At 38.0% G+C, this 16878-nt stretch overlaps 1 pseudogene; it reads right to left on the bottom strand.

Moving 5' to 3' along the window:
- Positions 1 to 1544: 1544 nt before the first annotated feature.
- On the bottom strand, positions 1545 to 15169 carry LOC109445560 (regulator of nonsense transcripts 1-like; annotated as a pseudogene).
- Between the last annotated feature and the right edge of the window lie 1709 nt (positions 15170 to 16878).

Raw genomic sequence — 16878 nt, 5'->3', positions numbered from 1 at the left:
TTTGGACTTCACCATATATTTTGGGGAGATATAATTCAACCTGTAACAACAGGTTATTTCTTTTTATTGCTGAGAAATATTCCATAGTATAAATATTTCAGTTTATTTTAAACTATTTTGTTGATGGACAACTGAACACATTCTAATTTTGAGCTACTATGACAAAGCTGCTATTAATATCCTTGTACAAGTCATTTTGTGCTTGTATGTCCGTTTCTCTTAGTTAAATATTTAGGAGTGGAATTACTGGATCATAGGAAAAATGCATTATTTAATTTTATAATACATTTTAGAAATGGTCAAATTTTTCCCAAAGTGGTTTTACCATTTTGTACACCCACTAACAATGTGTAAGAATTTTGGTCGCTCTACTTTTACACTGTCACTTATAACATTGTTATTGTAAGTAGTATTTTTGTTTGTTTATTATGATATTATTGGTGACAAAGGAGCTTAGAACAAATTGACCAAAACTCAAAAGTTACATTGCCTTGGTCTATATGCTCCTCAGTTTGAAAAACTCAGATAACTGCTGCTACAAAGGTAGAGAACAAGCAAACAGCACAAAGCTGAGGCCTCTACCTGTTCTACTAAAAGAAGAGATAACCAAGTGGTAATGCAACGGCCATGAGTCCTTGCCAGAAGGAAGGTGGCCTGTGTATCCCCATCTCTCTGTGTACAAGCTGGAATCTGGAGGCTTTGGGATAAAGGCCACTGTCAGGTGCATGGGGGTTCAGTGTCATCGGGGCCTGGGTAGGCAGGGGACAGTCCCCAACTAGGTGGTGGCCAGGGAGACTAACACCCCAACATGGTTGTGTGAAGGGCTTGCTTTCCCAGCCACAATAACCCTGGAGGATGCCCCCCTACCAGGTGATGTGACAAACTCCTCCAAGCTCCTTCTACACAGAAAATACTTAGTCTGAAATTTATTTATTTTCCCTCAAAAGGCAGAAACAATCATTTCATTGAAGCTATGCCCACAAATTAGAGGGCTCCAAACTTGGAGGAGGGTGGAGAACAAAGGGTGCTGGGTGCTCTGAGTGTCTAACCAGCCACAGGGACTGTGGGAGCCTCTCTGGCCCCGCTGGGTTTTGCCTGCCACCAAATCCTTGGGAAGAGCCATCTTCCTGCCCTCTTGCCTCATGGCCAATCCTGCCTGAGGTCCCTGGGGAGCTGTGGGGTAGGGAGGCTACAGTTCCCTACCCCTCTGGTAGGAAGTACTTTGATCCTCAGACTCCAGAGAAGAGCATGAAGCCGCCTGGCCTAAACAATGCTCCCTCGCTGCCCTGTCGGGTAGGGAGAAGCAGCTGGAAGTGAACACTGAAAACAAATCCTTGCAGTTGCTTTAAAAGTGTTGATCTTTATCTCAAGTTGTGTTGGCTTGTTTAACCTTTGTTTCTGGAGGCTTCTCCCATCTCCCAGGTCCACTCTTAATTAAGATTTGAGAGACAAACTCTAGAAAGAATATTTTTCAGTATTCCTTTGAAGGAATCTTTAAAAAAACAATAAAAAAAGCCCCAAGAGTATTTTTCTGAAAATACTCTTCAAACACCGGCATGGGTGCTTTGGCCGATTAAAATGGAGAACTGCCTCTTGAGGAGCCTAGGGATGCCTGGTACCCACACATGTGCATCAGATGACACTTGCTTTCATTGGCAGCTCCCACTCCGTGATGTGCTTCAGGGCCCACTACTGCTCTTTTCCAAAGACAACAGCTCCCTGGTCTCACCCTTCAGCTGCTGCAGTTTTTGGAACCCTGGCATACTATCCATGTTCCTGGTGGCTGTGCAGGCCTGGGAATGATACTGGGAAGTTGATGGCCTAGCGACTTTCAGATGGGTCTGGTGGATCTTCTCGGTCAGCTGATTCAGGGCTCTGTAACTCGGAGCGCAGATGAGCACAGGCCCGTTGCCTTGCTGAGCCAGGTGGTAGATGACGGTAGTCGAGGTCACTGTCGTCCCTGTGCCCACTGGTCTCTGGCTCATGCTCAGCAGTCTCTGCAGCATAGGTTTCACGGTGTAAAGCTGAGAGTGGTTAAGATTGGGGAGACCTTGTGCCCTGACGTATTTAGGCAGCTGGCACCTGATGGTCACATCCTCCACCTCATGGCCAAGCAATTTGTGGTAGATGTAGCCCCACATGGAGGTTTCATTCGCACCAAACGTTTTCAACACACTTAGCATCCTGTCGAATGAGGTTGACTTCCATAGGAAATCTACCTGGAAGTTATGAGTCACCGCCACAGGTACACACACACTGCTCTGCAGCTCAATGGCCATCTCATCGGCATAATTATCAGGGACCTAGATGACGCAGGCGATCCCTTTCCATAGGGGCTCCTGGTGACCTTTGTAACACAGGCATATATCATCCCCCTGCTTGAGCTGCATGTCTCTAAACCAAATTATGGCTAAATTCTCATTACCAAAATCAGTTTTGGGGCAAAGTGAAATAGGTGATTCTCTTCTGACTGTGATGTTCTCTCGAGTCTGGGACTCTTTCAGTTTCTAATTGTAGTCGGCCTCCAGCTTGACCTGAGGGCCAAATATGTTCTGGTACTGGTAAGCGTCCTGAAACTGCAGAAGGACCAGCTGCGGCTCCTCCTCCACCCTCACCCCACTTCTCCAGGTCCTTCAGGTAGTGGAAGGATTTTCTTTTCTGGACCCCTCCAGCTTGTTGATCTGCTAGCTCCATCTGCTCCTACTTGAAGGGATCTTGACCAGCCAGCATAAGATGCATTGGTCCTGGATCAGAGGCGTCCACTACAAGCTGCCCCAGTTGATGTCCTTGAGACTGCTCTGACTGGAGCAGGCCAACCTGCACAGCAGCACCATGACCGAGTTGACCCTGACAGGAATGCAGCCAAGGAGGAAGACTGTTTGGGCAGCCATAGTTGTAACACTCCATAACCATCTATACCCCGGGACCCATCCTTGTGCATTTTGCCCTCATGAAGGTGATTTACAATGTGGCTGACCGAAGTGTGTCCATGTTGGATACAGAATCACTTCTTGCTGGTATTATGCCAGCAAACCTCAAAAACAGAGTCATGCATTCCGCTTTAACAATATAGGTATGTACGGAGAGCTTCTTCACGTAATAGGCACCTACCTCCATCTTCTTCGAAATTCAACTCAGCCAACAACCAGCTGGTCTTGACCATAATGTCATCCACCTGGGCCTCCGGACCTGCGCGGCATAAGCTGTCAGGTCAGAGCGCCTGTGCAGCAGGGACCTCTGGCCCAACCCCTGCCAGAGCCGCGGGGGTGTCAGCGTCTGGCTGGGGAGGGTGAATGAAGTCAGTGAACTCGAACCCAGAGCATGAGCAGCTCAGCCTCCTAAGCCTTCATTCTGTTGGTGCCACCGTATGGAGCTCCCAGCCGGCTCATCACTGAGGCTTTGGCTGCCAGGCGGAGAGCCTTGCACTCCGAGCGAGCCTCAGGCACACCCAGACGCTGCCACTGCCTGGGGATCCTCCGCCGCTCGTTTTGGGACATCCCTCTGCAGGAACCACAACCCGCGCCGCTGCCACCTGTTGTAAGTAGTTTTAATTTTACTTATTCTGGTGGATATGAGGTAGCCTCTATTGCATTTTTCAATTTCAAACACTATTTTTTAGAATTACAATTTCATTTTGATATGAATTCCTATTTTCTAGTTAATTTCTCCATCATGTCATCTATTATTTTTATTAATCATGGTAATTTCAGTCTATATCTGAAAACCAATATCCGGATCACCTGTGCATCCATTTGTATTGCTTTTATTTCTTATCTTTTGTATACCTCGTAAAATTTTTTTTAATTGAATTACGGAAATTATGTATAAAAATTATAGAAATCCTGGAAAATGTTATATTTCTCTAGAGAGGATTTCTTTAGCTTCTGGCAGGCAGTTAGAGTATGCATGGATTACTTTCATCCAAGCAGACTGAGCTGATTCAGAGCTGGGTTTCAGTCTTTGTAAGGCCCATCTCTTTCTAGCTTAACCTCCCTCTTACACTGTAGCCCTTCTGGTGTCCAATTCAATACTTGGGGGTTTTATCATAACCCCATCCTTTTGGTCCTTTAATTCCATTTTTTAAAATCTCTCCAGAACCATAAAACCGATAAAAATCCTGCATAGTCTCCCAAACTCATAACAGCTGCTTTCTGCTGCCTCTATCCTTCTTGGCCTACACTACTTACAAATTAGCAAATAGCTCAAGGGGGAAAAAAATGCTCAAACTGTTGGACTCAATTCTTTGAACTCTTCTCTCTAGCTTAAGTCCTGGCTATGTTGATGCCCTTGAACTCTAATTTTAGTCTTCCCAGACCCATGAGATTGCTGAAGTTCTTTAAAAGATTATATTGACTGTTTAAAGCAAAAACAAGAATAATGGATTGTGGGATTTATAGAACGAGATGAATTAAATTATGTGGCTAGAATAGAAAGACTCGAGTGGGGATTAAGTGAAATTATAGCATTATATAGTTCTTGGATTGTTTCTTAAGTAGTATTATATTATTTGAATTGACAAAGTATGCACATTGCAGTCTTTAGGGTACCACTAAAACATTCACAAGCAGACAGACTGATATATACACACACACACAAGTATTACTAACAAGTCAATAAAGTAGATACTATTTAATAATAAAAAGTCTGTAAACCCAAAGACAATAGAAATAAATGAACAATGGAATAAATAACAGGTGGGACAGATAGAAAAGAAATACCACGGTAGTAGAATTAAACTGATCTCAAGAAAACCATAATTACACTAAATGTAAATGGACTAAATACTCCATTAGAAAGAAAGAAATTATAAGACTGGATAAAAAGCAAGAACCATCTGCATTATGTGATATCTAAAAACACAGAGACGTTAAATGTGAAAGAGTGAAGAAAGGTATACTACAAAAACACTAAGCATAAGTAAAGTGGTGATAAAATGAAGTATAAATCTATCCTCTGACTTAGCAATTCCATTTCTAGGTATTAAGCCAAGAGATATGAACACATATGCCCATAGAAATATGTATACATGAATGTTCATGGCAGACTTTATTCATAATAGCCAAAATTTGAAAATAATCCGAATGTCCATCAATATGAAAATAGGTAAAAAAATTGTGATATATTTATACAATGGAATACTACTTAACAATAAAAAATAATGAACTTTTGATTGATGCAATAACATGAATCAATCTCAAAATTATTTTTGTGAATGAATCTAGATACAAAAGGGTACTTATATATAACTTCATTTTACATGAGTTCCAAGAACAAGCAAATCTATGCCATGTTAATGAAAATCAGAAACTGGTTGCCTCTAGGGAAAAGCAAACTAACTGGAAAGGAGGAATGAGGGCAATTTTGGGGGTGATGAAAATGTTCTCTATATTAATTTGGGTGGTCATTACACTGAGGTATACAATTGTTAAGATCATAGAATTGTACAGTACAATTAAGATACATGCATTGTATTTTATGTGACTTATACCTCAAGAAAAGTTTCAAGTGCAGCATCACTTCAAAACAAAACAAACAAAAAAAACAAATTTGGATTAAGACATTACTTTATGTCTTTATAAGAGAAAATAATAGGTACATGGAACTTGTAAAAAAAATTCTAAAGGTAGAGCTATCTTTTTGCTATCATATGTTAGTGGATCAATTAATAACATATAACTGTATAGATGATTGAAACCACATTGAAAAATTTAGTAGAGCAGTGAATTTCTTCTTCCAATGATAGTGGTTCTTACAGAACTTTTAATTTTAGGACCAGTGTCCAAAATATTGGATAAATTGGGTGGATAGGGTTTGTGGGTTTACAGTGTTTGTGCTTTGAGTATAGTACATCAAAACCACATAAAACATTAAATGAAAGAGTCATTTACTTAGACTAAAATTGCATGTATTCACAATTGTTTTGTAATTGGAATGAAAAGAAAATTTAACTAGAGCCGTGGGGCTAAAAATGATTTAAGATAATATTATAAACGTTTTCAAATATTTAGAGTAAATATGAATATAATATATGAACAGATAGGGGTTCACAGTAGAGAAATGGTAACTAAAAAAGTCACATGGGAATTTGAGAAGCAAGATGAAAAATTCACTCGAGGTCATAACAGCAGATTGGACAATAGAAAAGATCAGTGAACTCGCAGAAAAAGCAACACAAATAAGCCAAACCAAAGTTCAGAGTGAAAAAAAACAAAAAACAAAAAGACACGGAGCTGTATTGACCTCTTTATTGTGGGACAATACCAAGACATGGAACATACAAGTAAGTGGAATTAGAATCATAGGAGGAGGAGAAAAAAATTGCACTAGAGAAAAAATATTTGGAGAACAACACAGTCAAACATTTTTCAAATAAAAAAAAAATATGAAAGCCTAATTACTTATTGAATAGAAAACCTCAGTGTGACTTGCAAAGTGAACATTTCTTCTCCAGCAAATTGATTTATGATGAGAGTTATGATTTTAAACTTTATTGAGCTTTTTTCGGGACCAGGAGCCTCAATACTGAGCTAGTCTCATGCTGCTTTTGTGTTAGAGTGTTTAGAACCTTCTTCAGATTTTTCCAAGGCTGGGTATTTCTCATTCAGTCGCAGCTCAAATGCTACGTCTTTTTATTTTTTTATCCTCATCTTTATTGAAATATAATTGACAACTCAAAATTAATATTTAAGGTGTACAACGTGATGTTTTGCTATACATATACATTGTGAAACAAATATCACAATCAGGCTAAATTAACATATCCATTACCTTATGTAGTTACCATTTGTGTGTGTGTGTGGTGAGAACACTTAAGATCTACTCTTAGCAAATTTCAAGTGTACAATAGAGTATTTTAGCTATGACCACCATGCTGCACATTAGGTCTCCAGGGCTTACTCATCCTACATAACTGAAAGTTTGTACTCTAACCAACATTTCCCTCACCTCAGAGCCTTTGGCAACCACAATGCTACTCTCTGCTTTTATGAGTTTGACTTTTTTAGATTCCACATATAAGTGAGATCATACAATACTTGTCTTTCCGAGTCTGGCTTATTTCCCTGAGCATAACATATTACAGGTTCATCCATACTGTTGCCGATGGCAGTGTATCATTTTTTTTCCTTCTTCTTCTTTTTTTTTTTTTTGGTGAGACCTTTCCCATAAGCAATTCCCTCTTCCTACCCCCAGTCAGTGTTTATAATGTTACCTGTGTTATTATATTTGTTATATTATATTTACCTACTTTGCCTTTTAGTTTACTTGTACATTTTCTGTTTCTTTTTATTGAACTGGAAGCAGGGCTGTGCACTGCACAACCCCAGGGCTGTTGTAAATGCTGTTATTCCTAGTCCTTAAAATAGTGCTTGGCACACAGCAGGTGTTCCAAAAATATTTGTTGAAAAAACGAACTCTTGGACTTAATGGTTTTGAAAAGCTAAGGGAGCTAATGAATTTATTTTAGCCATAATCTTTCCCATTGTCATTGCTGTGCTGATTTTTTTGCCGAAAAAAACCCTAAATTGAAAAGAGTGAAAATAACCAAATTTCTAATATAAATTACAAAGAAAACATTTAGTCATTTAGCTGAATTGCTAAAGAAAAAAATTACTTAAAAATGATGTGCTCGTGACTGATACTTTAACATTAATGATTACAGGCAGAATGTATTTCTTTATCTTTGCATTAACATTTAGATCTATATTTGTGTATTAATCATAAATAACTAATGTGCTACCAGTATGGGATATTATCCATCTTTATAAATCTTTTGGGATAAGACCACTTCGCTAGATAGATTAGAACTCATAATAATTTATATAAGTTTTTGAACTGAAAAATATTCCTCATTTTCAAACACTAAATGTGTTGATGAAAACTAATATCACATTTTATTTAAAAGGAAATAGAATGCTTTTTTCCCCCAAAATTTCAAGCAAACACAACAAGTGAAGAAAATCTGGATATGGGAACTAAAATTTAAAAAGACCAGATTATAAAATTTAAAATATTTTAAAATATATTTTCTATCACTTAGGATATATTTATTCACTTTTAGTATAAAGATCATGCACAAAAATCATTTCCATTTTCAATTTTCTAAGCAGTATTTAAACACTGCAGGGTGAGGTTTTTTTCATTCTGCCTGATCTTTGGATTCAGGGATGAATGGACATGAGTGCTTTGGTCAGGTTAGGTGAACTTGGCCTATCTGATTAGTAATTGATCCTGTACACATACATGTCATTCCCTGGAATTTGATAACGACTACACAAAACCATCCTCTTAGCCTTCCAAACCCATCTACAAAACACAAATCCTGCAGCTAGTGTGTTTTTTTTTTTTTTTTTTTAAATAGACATTTTATCACACCACAGCATTTCCTCCTTTTTCTCTGTGGTATCATTTGAAGTCTGCTTTTTAAAACAGAAGTTGAACAAATGAATCCTTCTGTCCTCACTTTCAGTTGTCAGCAGTGCTTCAGTGTGAGATGAAATAAATTGCCAAGCCCTTTCATCTTCTATAATCAGCTCTGCACAGCTGAGTACACCCACAGCCCTGCACGCCGCCTCTGCCAGCACTTAATTCTACGCGGAACAGGAAATCTCTTTAGTGCCACATTTCCAATGCTCTGCACAGGAGTGGGTTTCTTTTGACTCCCCTCTCCTTTTCTTGCTCCCTCGCCTCTTCCACCTCCTTTCTCCCCGCCTGCGCCACAAGGTGCAATCCATTTTCTGTAGGAAAGAAGTTTTCAGGGAGTAACATTATTTTTAATAAAGATAAGTATGACATGGGTATTTTTTTCTACCCTGAAACACAGTCATGCACAGCATCATTGCTTTAGTCATATACATATCGACAGGATTTACAAATTGAAAATTGCTTGGAGGAGCCTTAAACCATACCTTTACCATGCCAAAGTGCTTCATTTTTAAAAGCGTAGAAACAACACATTTATATTTATGTCACCAAGCAGGACATCCCCAGAGATTCACTTAACTATAGTCTAGATGTTATCTTTCTAGCACCCAAACCATGTGGGGGTCTATTAGGGAACAAAGCAGAGGATAACAGTTTGATATAGGGCTAGAAACAAGTACCTGCTAGTTTGGAAGACTTTTTGTTTGTTGTCGATTGGTTGGTTGATTGATTGATTGGTTGATTGATTGATTGATTGCCTTGAACCAATTCCTTGCAAGACTATTCTTCTACTCCATGTGATTCTGGTGGGGGCTTCATTAGCTGATTTTCCTCCTTCCTCTCTTTCTCCTCATCTTCCTCCCAGTTGGTAGCACTGCTGACAATGCTGACTGGTTACCAGGTATTGGGCAGTGTTCTTGTGCAACAAAATGATGAGATAGGTACAATTTATTGCTTCCATTCTTCAGATTAGGAAACTGAGGCACAGGTTGGCTAAACTATGTGCTTAATGTCACACAGCTAGTATGTGGTGGTACTGAGATCCAAACCTGGGTAGTGGGTCTCCAGACTTCTGCTCTTTTCTAGTATATTCTAGTGCTTCTCTCAGTGTGGGCAGGTGACCTGTAACCCAGGCCCCTGGACGCAGGACTGGGCATGTGGCTCAAAAGGAGGGAGACGGTTCAGGTAGAGAGGTGCACATTGTATCTTCCCACAGAGTTATGCAACGGGCAGGATGGGGCATATGGGCTGATGGGGAACACCATGCCCATCACATGCAAAGGTGGAGCTCTAAATGATATTTACCAAGTTCTGGTCCAGCTGCCCCTGAATTCCATTTACCTGAGGCTGTTTTGTTTTTTGCTGTAATGTGAGCCAGTACCTTTTATGTGTTTAAGCCAACTGCATTTGGATTCTCTCACTGAGAGAAGAAAAGGTATTGAGTGATGGAAGAAGCAGAAGTTCCAGAAATTCCCAAGTAATGCTGGATGCCCCTGCTCTATCTCCGCCTGCTGTAGACCCTGAGGGCCATATTCAAATCCTAATTAGCCCTGCAAAAATGATAGGGTCCTCTCAGCTAAGCCACCTAATTCTTACAAAAAGCCTTTTTGAAATGCTGGCCTGGAAATACGTACTGATCTTTTAAATTTGAACTTCTCAATTTTAATTTGATCTCAAGTGTAAAAGGACTAAAAATGAATTAATGTTTCCCAGCCACTTTCTGGTGAGAGGGATCAACGACACGTGGAAACCGACGACAACAGACTACAAAATGGCAATTCTCGGGGAGTGTCTTTCTCTGGAGGGCTGGTGGACACCAATAGAAGGGAAGTTATTTTTCCTCAGGCTTTTATTCAAATGAGCTCTTTCTTCAAGACCAAACTTTCCCTATTTTTTAAATAACTCTATCACCATGCAAATGAGATATGTTGGGAGTATGAAATGAACATTTCTCATTGTTTCCTCTTAGTCAACCAGAATGCTCCAAACTGGGATTATGGAGAAGGCCAAAATAATGACTCTTTGTCTGAGCTTTGCAGAACTGCCTTGTTTCATGGGAGGGGATTGTGTGGTATTGATGCCTTATCCCAGCATCAAACACAGTACTTTGCACGCCACAGCAGCTAACATTTATGTGGTGCTTAATTTTACATGTCAACTTGACTAGCCACAGGGTGCCCAGATTAAACATTATTTCTGGATGTGTCTGTGAATGTGTTTTCAGATGAAATTCGCATTTGAATTGGTGGACTCAGTAAAGGAGATGGCCTCCCCAATGTGGGTGAGCATCATCTAATCTGTTCAGGGACTGAACAGAACAAATGGCAGAGGAAGGAGGAATTCACCCCTTTTCCCTGCCTGCCTTCTTGAGCTGGACATCTCATCTCATCTCATCTCCTCCTGCCCTTGGAGTGGGATTTATACCTTTGGCCCCTCTGGTGCTCAAGCCTTTGGACTTGTACTGAATTACACCACTGGGTTTCTCGAGCTTGCAGATGACAGAGCATTGGTTTTTCCAGCTCTGCCTTATGAGCAGATTTCTCATAATAAATCTCCACACTCGTATATTTATATAGAGATATCTCTATATATGCATGTATCTCCATATATATATATAGAGTGATAAGTCTATATACATCTATATATCGCAGATATCTATAGATATCTACATATACATACATATATCCATGTATAGTGAGATATGTCTCTATATATCCATATAGACTATTGTTTCTGTTTCTCTGAAGAAACCTGACTAATGTAATTTATTAAGCACCTCTTCATTCAGGACTTTAAAAAGAACTTCATGCACGTTATTTTGTTTAAACTTATTTTGTCTTAGAGATGGGTACTATTATTATCACCCCCATTTTACAGATGAGGAAACTGAGGCACAGAGCTGATAAGTAACTTTAGCAGTCACCCAGGTGGGAAGTGATAAAGCAAGGATTTGACGAGGTGATTAGCTCCTGAGGCCACACTGTTAACCTGTGTTATGCTGTTTCCTCTTGTGGAAGGTGTCTAATAAGTATTTGTTGAACTGTACTGAAATTGGAGAACTTACCATGTGGTTTAACTAGCAAGAAAACAGGCCTTTGGCATTATGAAAAATAAATTTCACCCCCAGGTTATAAGAAGTAGCCACAGTCAGAAGTCCTCCGTTCTCCTGAGGCTTTGATTACCTTATGATAACTCCTGTCTGCAGAATTACTTTACCGTCATCAGCGTACATAGTTAAATATTTATTAGAAAAATTAATATATTTAAATTTGTTTAAAATTAAGCTGACCACTTATAGCTCTGCTCATCAGTAGAGACTTTATATGTTATTGTACAGCTTAAGAACATTTTAATGGCCAATAAAATCGCTCCCTAGATTCTAGCAGTTTTTAGATTTTGAAATTATAGCTGAAGACACTGTTACTCATTCTTAAATTACCAACTCCTCACAATTGACCTCTGAGTTGTCTAGTTGATCGTTACGTTTGAGAAAAATAATAAATATGACTTCCCCAGAGGTAGATTATATACAGGGCAGTATACTTTTTACACTTGTGTATACATTTAAGACATAGATTGCTGTAGAATGAAAAGCAACTGCAATGTGTTTTGATGGATATATTGGAATATAAGTCTGTGTATTTAGCTAACTTTGAAGAAAAGGATCAAAAGATTTTACCATTGTAAAGTTGATTACAATAATGGTATTATTCAAGTGTTTCCCTATATAAATAGAGTTTTATCAAGTTTCCAAAATATTTTTATTTATTTCCATTTTATTTATGTAATTTATCTATTTTGGGACAGATGTTTAATTATGCATTCCTACCACTGAAATGTGGTAGAACAGTAGGCTTTTGAATAGGTCTCTGATCATTTGGAGATTAAACATCAATTAAGACTGTTTATCTAAACTCACATTATTCCATCAAACACTTTTTAGCTATGAGTCAAAATGAAAGAACTGCAAAAAAAAAAAAAAAAGATAGTGATTGTAAAAAGATGTTATGCCCACTCTATACAAATAGAAAATAATACATTCTGAAATCTCATGATGGAGAGAATGATGCTCTTGAATCATGCTTTTCAAAAACCTTTAAATATACCGACAGTGGTCTATAGTCAACATTCGTTGAGCTTTCAATCTCGGTAGATCCAAGCTGAAATTGGGATGACTCTAACATCCAGTTTGGGGGATATGTCTATGACTTTAAAAATCAGACTAAATACACATTATTTTATCTGGCTAACTATATATACTCTGAAAATTCCATGATCCTTTTTATAACTCCTTTAAATTCAGTTGACTAAACATTGTAAAATGCTAATTCTGTGTAAGACAGTGTGCTTTGTACTGTGAAGACACCAAGATAACCGGACATGGATCTTATCTTTAGGAGTTTAATCAACAGATAGGCAAAAACCTAATCATGAAATGTATATGTGCAAAGTCTATTAGGAACCAAGAAGAGGCAGAGAGTAATTCTTCTGATTGAGTGAAGACAGGGTGCCTTCAGGGAAGAAGCAACATCTGAGGCAGACAAAGATTTTGACATGGGAAGAGGTGGCAGTGAAGACTTCCCCTGAATGTGCTATCTTTCTGTCTGAAGTCCAAAAGTCTTCTAGAGATGAGGAAGGGGCACATACTGTACAGATTAATGAGAGTTCGGACTAATGTAAGGGGCCCATATACCAGCAACTTCTATTTGTGTGTCCTTAATTCCAACATCTACTATTTGGCTTCTTCCTATGATTTCTTTAAATCACAGTAAATAGACTTGATTTTACTTGGCTTAGTAATGTCTCTCAAGCCTCCTCTTCTGAAATAAAAAACGGAGGTGAAGCACTTAGTATCACCCCCACAGTCTAGGCTTTACTCTCCTGATAAGGGCTGGCTTGCCATTCCGTGTAGACGTGATTCAATAAGGCAGGGACAGTTTTTAGTTTAGTTGTTAGCACCACGGGCGTGGCTAGAATTGCAGTCTCTCAACTTGAGGCCCTCACACCTTGAGACCTGAGCTGAATACAGTCCACATGAAACTTCCAAATCAAGACCTATTCTCTTCAAACTCCTCAACTCTTCTCCCTTAACTGGATGTGGTATACTAGTGTGTCAGTAGACGAAGATGTGTTGGAGGAAGAACCCACTTTGACACTGAAAAGACACGTTTGACCCTATCCACCTTCTGCTTGTGCTGGAGATGCACTCCCTTTGCAGTATATTTTAATTCAGCTGTTTTTGAAACATGGCCTTTGTCTGGTTGTAGCATCTAAACCATCTCTGACTTAGCCCAAGGAGTCCAACATTTCTATTTAACCTACAGCTATTAACCTACAACTGTAAAATACCCATTGGGTTATCACAGTACTAATTTAATTGAATTTCTCATGAATGAGAAAGTCTGGGTTTAAAAATTGAAATAATTTTTAGAGAGTTGGCCAGATGCAGCCAGATTCTTCGATCTTGGTCTCTGTCACCTCCCTGGCCCTTTAATCCTCCGTTTTAGATCCATAAAGGCTCAGTAATCTTTGGGAATTTTTCTGTACAACCTGTTCTGATAGAATTATGGTTTTAAATTTCTCACATAAATAAACATTACATTATTAAAACAATTATTTCAGTTGCAAAATAGGGGGTTTCATATAATTATTACATTTTTCCCTCTGTAATGCTTTAATAAAAATTATTTTTATCATTAGAAGTGAACTTTGTTACTGCCATCCAAAAAAAATCAATAATACTTCAGTTCTTTAAAATTCACAAAACATACACCTGGATGCTTCCTCATTCATCCTTCACACCACTTCCCAGAAGTTTCTCAGTTTTCTTGGTCATATTTGAATTTGACCTTACAATTCTGCTTATAGCTCAGTTCTCTGCAGACAAAGATAAACAGAAGAACAAAAGCTGTTGCTGCCAACAAGCAGTCTATAGTCAAACAATGCCATAGTAGGCTCTTAACGTCCTGAAATGTATTTTGCAACTCAGGTGGGGCTAGGTCCATATGGGGAAAACCGTAGCATTCAAATCTTGGTGTACATAAGAATCAGGATACCTGTCAGGCATGTAAATTCCTAGCCTCACCCTAACGTATCCAGTGTGAATTTGGGTAGCAAGCAGGAATCTGCATTTTAATTTTTCACAACTTCCCCAGATGGCTCTGGTACAGTTGGTTTGCAGAACATTTTGAGGAAAAAACTGCAAAAGTGACTCCTCAAAATCATTCCATCCCTTTCTATCCAGTTTGAGTTTTTTAAATAAATTAATGCTATAGGAGAAGGGCATTGTTGGCTTTTGTGACTTGTAATGTGTACCTTAATCTGCAATTGAGAAAACATGTAAGTGCCCACAGCGCCCTGTGATTTGTCCTTTCAGTGACTTTATGAGCCCAGCATCTCTTTGAAGATTTCCAATAGGCTGTAGACCACACTTTAAGCATCTTTTTTCTAAGCTGTCTTAAAATTATGGAAGAATGCCCAGAAGCTGATAGCTAACAACCATTGAAATATATCTACTTGAACTCGTACAAGTAAAAACAACTTTGGGAGGCCCCTTCCCACTTCAGTCTTTGGCACTGGATGAAAGTTTCACATCCACATTGGAGATCCACATTCAAAGACAGAGACACTTCAGTATTTGCATTATTTTCACTTACCTAAAAATAACAGCTAAGGAATGTGCAGCTGATGTTGATGCCTGGCGGCATTTAGTTTGTTTACACTCTGTCTTGGCTGTGCCCATTATCATGTCTGCAGCCTTTGGACATCCTTACAGGAGTCACACAGATTACAATCTAATTATAGAGAAGGATAAAAACAAAAATCTTTCCAAGCAAATGCTGGAATATTCTGAAGTGAACAAAAGCTATAATTGCTCCAATTTAAAAGTAGCAAGTGAGTAAGCACATACCTATAAAATTATAAAGTGATGTGACCTCAAGTGATTTCTGTGTTTCCTTTTCATAGTCTTATTTTTTTATTGTAGTATAATTGACATGCAATAAACTGCACACATTTAGAATATAGAATTTTATGTCTTGACATATGTGCACACCGTGACACTACCACCGCTATTACAGTATGAACTCAGCCATCATTTCCATGTGTTCTTTTGTAATCTTTTTCCTTCTTCCTTGTCCTCTATTTCTCTGTTCATCCTGAAACAACCACTAATTTGCTTTCTGTCTTACACTTTAGTTTATAGTTCCTAAAATTTTATATAAATTGAATCATACAATACATACTTTTTTTTTTGCCTGATTTCTTTTACTCAGCAATTCTTGTCATACAGTTTACTTTTACATGTTCTAAACCCCACATTACATTTTTTAAAAAAATTCTGTTTAAGGAATTATCAGCTGGAGATTTAAATAACAAGAAAAATGTATAACTTACCCATTTCTAGATTTTTAAAATTTCCCTTGAGTCTTCCTGTTGATCCATGGATTATTTAGTAGTGTATTGTTTAGTTTCTAAATGTTTGAAGATTTTTCTGTTCTCTAGAACTGTTATTGAGTTCTAGTTTTATTCCATTGCAGTTAGAGAATGTATTCTGCATGATTTTAATTCCTTTACATTTACGGACCAGGGTATGGTTTATCTTGGTATATATTCCATGGACACTTGAAAAGCATGAGTAATCTGCTCTTGTTGGTGTAGTGTTCTATAAATGTTGATTAGATTCTGTTAGTTATTGTTGTTGAGTTCTATTGTTGTTGGTGATTCCTCTTTTCTGTGTAGCTGCTCTATCAATTGTTGAGAGACTGGTGTTGAAGTATTCATTGTGGCTTTGTCTATTCCTCCTTTATCTGTTTCATTTATTTTTGCAGCTCTGTTGTTTGCTGCATCCACATTTAAGATTGCTAAAGTGTAGATTGACCCTTTTATCATTGTATAATGTTCCTTTTCGGGGCTAGTGATTTTCTTTTCTCTGAGTGAACTTTATTTGATATTAATATAGCCATTCTTGAATTATTTCTTACTAATGTTTGTATGATATATTTTTATATCCTTTTGTTTCCAATCTGACTATGTCATTATATTTGTACTGAGTTTTTTATAGATAGCATGTAGTTGGGTGATTTTTAAAAATCTATGCCAATCTCTGTCTTTTAATTGATGCATTTAGATCATTTAATGTAATGATTGATATGTTAGGGCTTAAATCTGCCATTTTATATTTTGTTGGTTCTCTGTTTCATTTCTCTGCTTTTTTCCTTGCCTTTTTGTAGGTAACTTGAAAAGCTCTTAGAATTTTCTTTTGACTTCTTTGTTTTTGAGTCCATCTCATTGTCTGGCTTTTTTGGTGGTGGTTCTATGTATCTATATCTATGTCTGTATCTATATTTATCTATGTATCTTGTTGCAGTCTACTAGTGTTGTCATTTTATCATTTAAAGTGATATAGAAATCTCACCTCCCTTTATTCCCCTCTACCTTCTCCCTTTTATAATATAA

Source organism: Rhinolophus sinicus, chromosome 3, assembly GCF_057876585.1.
Source record: "Rhinolophus sinicus isolate RSI-liver-muscle chromosome 3, RSI-T2T, whole genome shotgun sequence".
Classification (NCBI taxonomy): domain Eukaryota; kingdom Metazoa; phylum Chordata; class Mammalia; order Chiroptera; family Rhinolophidae; genus Rhinolophus; species Rhinolophus sinicus.
The sequence above is the reverse complement of the archived record's forward strand: the minus strand, read 5'-3'. Positions and strand labels throughout refer to the sequence as shown.